Source organism: Rattus norvegicus, chromosome 1 (genome assembly GCF_036323735.1).
Source record: "Rattus norvegicus strain BN/NHsdMcwi chromosome 1, GRCr8, whole genome shotgun sequence".
NCBI lineage: Eukaryota > Metazoa > Chordata > Mammalia > Rodentia > Muridae > Rattus > Rattus norvegicus.
In genome coordinates, this window is record NC_086019.1 from 36,962,358 (window position 1) to 36,968,530 (window position 6,173).

At 40.0% G+C, this 6,173-nt stretch overlaps 1 protein-coding gene across 7 annotated transcripts in view; it reads right to left on the reverse strand.

Annotated features, from left to right (window-relative positions):
• The window catches only part of Zfp729b (zinc finger protein 729b), a 34,374-nt gene extending 31,247 nt beyond the window's left edge, over positions 1 to 3,127 (reverse strand). For 2 of the 7 annotated variants that reach the window (NM_001408776.1, NM_001408775.1), the window contains exons 1-2: positions 3,021 to 3,094; positions 925 to 962 (exon numbers count right to left, since the gene is read on the reverse strand). The gene's annotated coding sequence lies outside the window, so the exon portion shown is untranslated. Of the gene's footprint in view, positions 1 to 924; positions 963 to 2,995 lie in introns of all 7 variants that reach the window. The other 5 variants (XM_063273618.1, XM_039099415.2, XM_039099396.1 and 2 more) reach the window with 4 other exon arrangements.
• Between the last annotated feature and the right edge of the window lie 3,046 nt (positions 3,128 to 6,173).

Consider the following 6,173-nt stretch of genomic DNA (forward strand, 5'->3'; position numbering starts at 1 on the left):
GATTGGGATGAAAAGTGAATAAATACACAAATGAATGGAAATGAAAGAAGGAAAGAGAAGTGTCCTTGAACTCACTGACAGAAATATTTTAACTTAAAGGCAAAAATGACAACAACCTGTACTTCTCAGGTGTATTTCTTTCTTCTTTTGATGCCCATCAAAATCAATACAAATAAGGTTTCTGTATTCATTTTGTGACCTCTGACATGCACACCGCCAATACTAGGAACTGAATGACATCACCTAACACGTGCTTTCTTCAGAGTTTCCCAGAACAACTTGTGAAACACGACAAGGTTCCTGCTTGAGTCTGTTAAAAATCAGTAAATCCTTCATTCATGTCATCACTCACAGTAACATTTGGATGAAATGAAAAGAGTCTTCAAGGAAAAGGGCAGGAATGCACACCATAGGAGAGTGGACGCCTCCCTGAGGACGAGGGAGGGATCCCACCTTGACAGTTTACTGGCTGGATGGTGCTGACAGCACATATGAAGAACAGTGTTAGATGTGGTTGGTACTTTCCATCTGTAGAGCCAGAATGCTGTTCTGGAAAAATTCATGCAATATCAGAAGAAACAACCATGAGGTCATGACAGAAAATAATGCAGAACAGGACACAAAGAAAGCTAACTTTTCCTGCTAGTGAAGCAGGACAGAGAGAATAACTCTCCCCCAGTCTCCCCACCTCCCTGCACAGTAAACATAAACAAGATCCTAATCTTCAACACAAGGTATTAGCAAAAGGATGCTAGTGAAAAGTCAGATTTGTAAGGTTTCATGATTAGGAAGATGTCAATTAGAAAGATTTCTGTCAGGTCACTGGCGCTCAAAACTGAGGGCAATCAGAAGTAATTACTATACCCAATATACTACATTTTAATAATCTTTTAAAACATGGGGACTCATATAACCTAGGCTCACCTTGAATTGGCTTTGAACTCCAGGATTCCTGACTCCTCCTGAAAACTCAGAAATGAAACACAGATTAAGTTTTAGCTCACTTTTCTACCATAGGGTTGTTTAGTACAAAATATACACTTATTTGGTACCTGTAAGTTATATATAAGCATGCCGCTGTACCCTCTCTATGTTGTAAGGAGTGGGTTTTGATGTAGAAGGTAGCACATGATTCTGACTTCATATACTGCTTTTTTCCCCCTACGGATTAGCAACATTAACTAGGAAATGTCTGTTATCCTAGATATGATTACAAACTCATTGGAAATCCCAGTAGATAGGACAAGGTGGTCTGAAGCCCATGCTTTCCGAGAGTAGACTTGAATGCCGTAAGCCAAGCTCCGGCTCACTAACACTCTGTGTGACTGAAGAGTGACAATATAAGGAAGGTCACCCGAGATAGGGGGAGGGTCTGTAGAGGAGAAATCCTGAAAAACAAAACCCTGTGTCTGGCAGTGAATGAAAAACTCTTGGAAGGAGTCTGTGTGTGCAGAGACTGATGGCCTGTGTGGAAGTTTATTGAGGAGTAGAGACTAGAATTTTGCAGGTTTAGGGTAGCTATCTTACTTGGGCTGGTTTTCTCTTCAGGACAGTCAGCCCCTGCCTCACTTTGTAGTGGACCACACAGGTTGTGACAATAGATAAAAACCTCTCAGAACCCACTGACTTGGCAGAACAGCTTCTATCAATCCAAAAGCTAAAATCTCATCAGATGGTATCTTAGGTGAATAGGGTATCTCCCATGTCTCATAGTACATGCCTCTATCAGACTCACACCAATGTATTTTAAACTTTCCTTGGTCAATTAAATTATTTTTCTGTAAAGCCATGAAACTGATTCCATGTTTTAGAATGTTATTTGAATTAAACTAAATCTGTGTTCTCAGATCATGGCTACTCAAATGGCTCTGGACTAAACTGTTCTCTTCAGGACAAGAGCTGTGCATTTTGCATGAACAGGAACCTACTATGTGTAAATCATAAGACCCCAAGTGTGCCACGGCTTTCCAAATTTATCTTACAGCCTTTCACAGTAGGAAAAACTTGGGGAATTTTTCCTTAAACTATTACAGGTGCATCAGTAAACCTGAATATCACATTGAGGGACAAAGAAAAATTTAGGAGAGTTCAGACACTGCTGATAATGTGAGCAGATGGAAGAAAATCATGTGATGAGAAAACAACGTACAAGTCCTGGCAGGTTAGAGAGAGCAGTGCTCAGAGCTGGGCAGATTAGCAGGGCTACTTCCCCCTTCCCTTTCAAACATTTCAGCCCCACTCAGCGAACTTTCTCTCATCACACCAAGTCACGTTCACATCTAAAAAGGAGTCCAAATTCTGGACAGAACACCTACTCAAAACTGTTGAGGTATTACTGTCTAGTGAGTTTTATTCTGATGTGTAAGATTCATATTATCTGGACTATGCAAACACAAGATCATACCAATTACAAGATTATCCTATGGCTATATAGACATAAATTGTGATGATTCAGGTCACAGAAATATCTATTAGAAATTCCCATTCAAACTGAGACATCCGTAAGTGTAACAGTTCATCAAAAAGAAAAGTAACACCCCACACAAAGGTTGCCCTCAGAGGATTCTCTCTCCTTGGACAGTAGGAACTTTAGGAAGCTGTGTGAGCTCAAACAAGGAGTAGTCTCCAAGGGCATTAAGTACATAAGGCGCTAAATGTCCCCGTGTTCTGTATTCCCTGAGTATCTGATTACAGCCATGTGAGCATCTGACAGCTAGGTAGAGCACATTTCCCCAGTAAAGATGAGCGAGTTCCCTTCAGCATCTGAGCAGAGGCCGTCAGCAGACCCAGCCTGCCCTTGCAATCCTCTTGTTCCAACCTCGTTCCCGGTCAAACCTGCGTCCAGGGGCAGTGGCCCAGCCTAGTTCAGCACAGCACCTCCAGGTCAGCAGCTTCCCCTGTCTCCCAACCAGCCCAAGTTAGCTCCCTCCGCGTCCTACCCGCCACCCTGCACATTTCCTCAGATATGTAGAACGGTGCTGCTCCCTGCACCAACCTCCATGTCAGAGATCCAAACTCACCGCTCAACAGGACAGTTGCAAAAATTTGAGGAATGAAGTTTGAAGAAAGAATACGGAAGTTTGATGCCAGCGGCCCTTTCTGATGACGTCACAGCAATAAGGACTTCATTTCCCACAAGTCAGTTGGAAGGATTTCCAGGAAGTCACAGAAGAGGATTTGTGCTTTGCCTGGATTCAAGCCCAAGGATGAGCAGGTGAAGATGGAAAGAAACAGGCTTCAGCTCATGGGCTGCCACAGGGAAATTGGACTTTTTTAAAGTCCTTGATCCCAGCACACAATGTTAGCCTATGAGCCGAGCCTTTCACAATAATGTTTATCACATTTCTTTTCCTTGTTATTTCTTATAAAACATTGTGATTTTAAAGCTCAGATCTAATTATAGAATCTACCAAATGGAAAATTCATGCTTTGATGGTTTAATTAAAATATGGAAGCAGAAAGTTAATGTAGGGTTGAGCATTATCTCTTTAAGATGCTATTGAAACCATCCCAGGTGCTCAAGACAGAAGAGTTGGAAATCAGAGCTAGTTACCACCAGGCGTTTTCTGAGCACATGCTCAGTATGTCTTCCAAGAGCAGGGCACAACTCCTGGGATCATAAGGCATCAACCACAAGGACTTAGCATTTCTGAGCATAGCTAGTTTTCCAGTATGTGTATGTGTGTGAGGTTTGGTCTGTTGCTGTGGATCGTAATGTTAAATTCTATACCCAAAGGTCGAAGCCTACCGTGGACTTTTCACATTTACAAGATTTTGTTGGGCAAACCTTGTTCCTTGATTTAAAACTATTAGTTAAATCAAATTGTCTACAGCCAATTACTGGGGGGATTAGAGGGAGGTGGGTTTTTAGTTACCTGGTAGGAGGTAGAGAATAGAGAGACCAGGAAAAGGAGGAGGAATGGGGAAAAGAGGACAGAGCTGCCATGGGCTCTTCTGCATACGGCAAGGGAGAGACCCCACCTCCTGACCTGCTTCCTGTAGCAGTACTACACCTCAAATGAGGCCACACCTGCTAACAGTGCCACTTCCAATGGACCAAGCATGTTGAAACTACCACCATCTATATCCTTGTCACATAATAATCAAAGCACTAAAGATTAGAATCAATTCCTCAGTAAATAGACATAGACTAAGTTTTCAATAAAAAGACATAAATTAACTGAATGGATACAAGGGAAAAAAAACCATCCTGCTACCTATAAGAAACATACCTCAACATCAAAGATAGCTGTCACCTCAGAGTAATGTTTTATAAAAAATGTTTTCCAAGCAAACGAACCTCAGATGTAAGCTCGTGTAGCTATTCTAACATGTAACAAAATAGAATTCAAACCAAAATTAATCTAAAACAAACAAACCAAATATGGAGGAACACTTCAAACTCATCAAAGGAAAAATCCACAAAGATGTTTCAGCTCTTAACATCTACATAGCAAATGCAAGGACACTCATGTCTGTAAGAAAATGTTGGATTGCCAAGCTTAATCCCATACTGGTCCTACCACAATAATTGTTGGAGAGTTCAATACCCTACTCTCACCAATGGACAGGTTGTCCAGCCAAAGGTTAAACAAACAAAAAAATACTGTCACTGACACTCATTATATCAAATGGGCCTGACAGATATCTACAGAACCTTTCTCCCCAAAACAAAAGAATATACCTTCTTATCAGCTCTCATGGAACTTTCTTCCAAATTAATTACATACTTTGTCACAAAGCAACTCTCGATAGGCATAAAAAAATAGAAATAACCCACTGCATCTGTTCAGACCACCATGGATTAGACTAGAATTTCAAGAAAAACACAAAGGCTAAAGTCTAAAGGGAAACTAAACTCTCTCCTGAATGAAAATAAACTTTTAAAGTACACCTAGGCCAATAATTCTTAATTATTCAACAACAATAGAAATAAAGGAAATGTTTCAAAATTCATTTTATGAACCCATGGTAACTGTGATAACAAAACCACACAAAGATTCATTGAAGAAAGAGAATTACAAATAACCCACATAAACATAGCTGCAAAAATACTCAAGAACATTCTTTAAACCCAATCTAAGAACACATCAAAGATGTTATACAGCATGACCAAGTAGGGCTTCCTCAAAGACATGAAGAATAATGGTTCCACATTAAAAAAAATTTAGTCAGTGTAATATACTATATAAACAAACTTAAAATAAAACCACATGATCATCTCATTAGACACCAAAAATGCCTTTGACAAAATTCAACACAACTCAATGACAAATGTCTTGGAAAGAGTGGAGATACAATGGACATAGCTAAATATAATACAGGTGATTTACATCAGGCCTTTAGCCGATGTCTTAGTGAAGGTTTCTATTCCTGTAGAAACATCATGACCAAGAAGCAAGCTGAGGAGGAAAGGTTTTATTCAGCTTACACTTCCCATTGCTGTTCATCATCAAAGAAAGTCAGAACTGGAACACAAGCAGGTCAGGAAGCAGGAGCTGATGCAAAGGCCATGGAGGGATGTTACTTACTGGATTGCTTTCCCTGGCTTGCTCAGCTTTCTTTCTTATAGAACCCAGGACGACCAGCCCAGGGATGGTACCACCCACAACTGATCACCACCCCCTTGATCACTAATTAAGAAAAGGCCTTACAGCTAGATCTTCTGGAGGCATTTTCTCAAGGGAGGCTCCTTTCTCTGTGATAACTCCAGCTTGTGTCAAGTTGAAACACAAAACCAGCCAGTACAGCCAACATCAAATTAAATGGAGAGAAACTCAAAGTAATTTCAGTGAAATCAGGAATGAGGAAAAGGTTCCCCATTCCCTTCATATCTGTTCAATACAATATTTGAAGTTGTAGTTAGAATATTTAGAATACTGAAGGGAATAGGGGATTGAAAATCAGAAATCAAAGTATCATTATTTGCAGAGCAATACAAACTACAAATGAAGTGAGGAAAAAATCAGGGGACCAACACCCTTCAAAATTGCCACAAATGATATAAAATATCTTGTGTAAATTCTAACAGTGAAATGGAAGACTCTTTTGACAAAACACCACATCATTGAAAAAATATACTAAAGAAGATATCAGAAAGTGGTATTTTAGTACTCTCTAGGACCAGCAAATTTCAGAATAATGACACAGACACTTATTAATATTTATCTTAT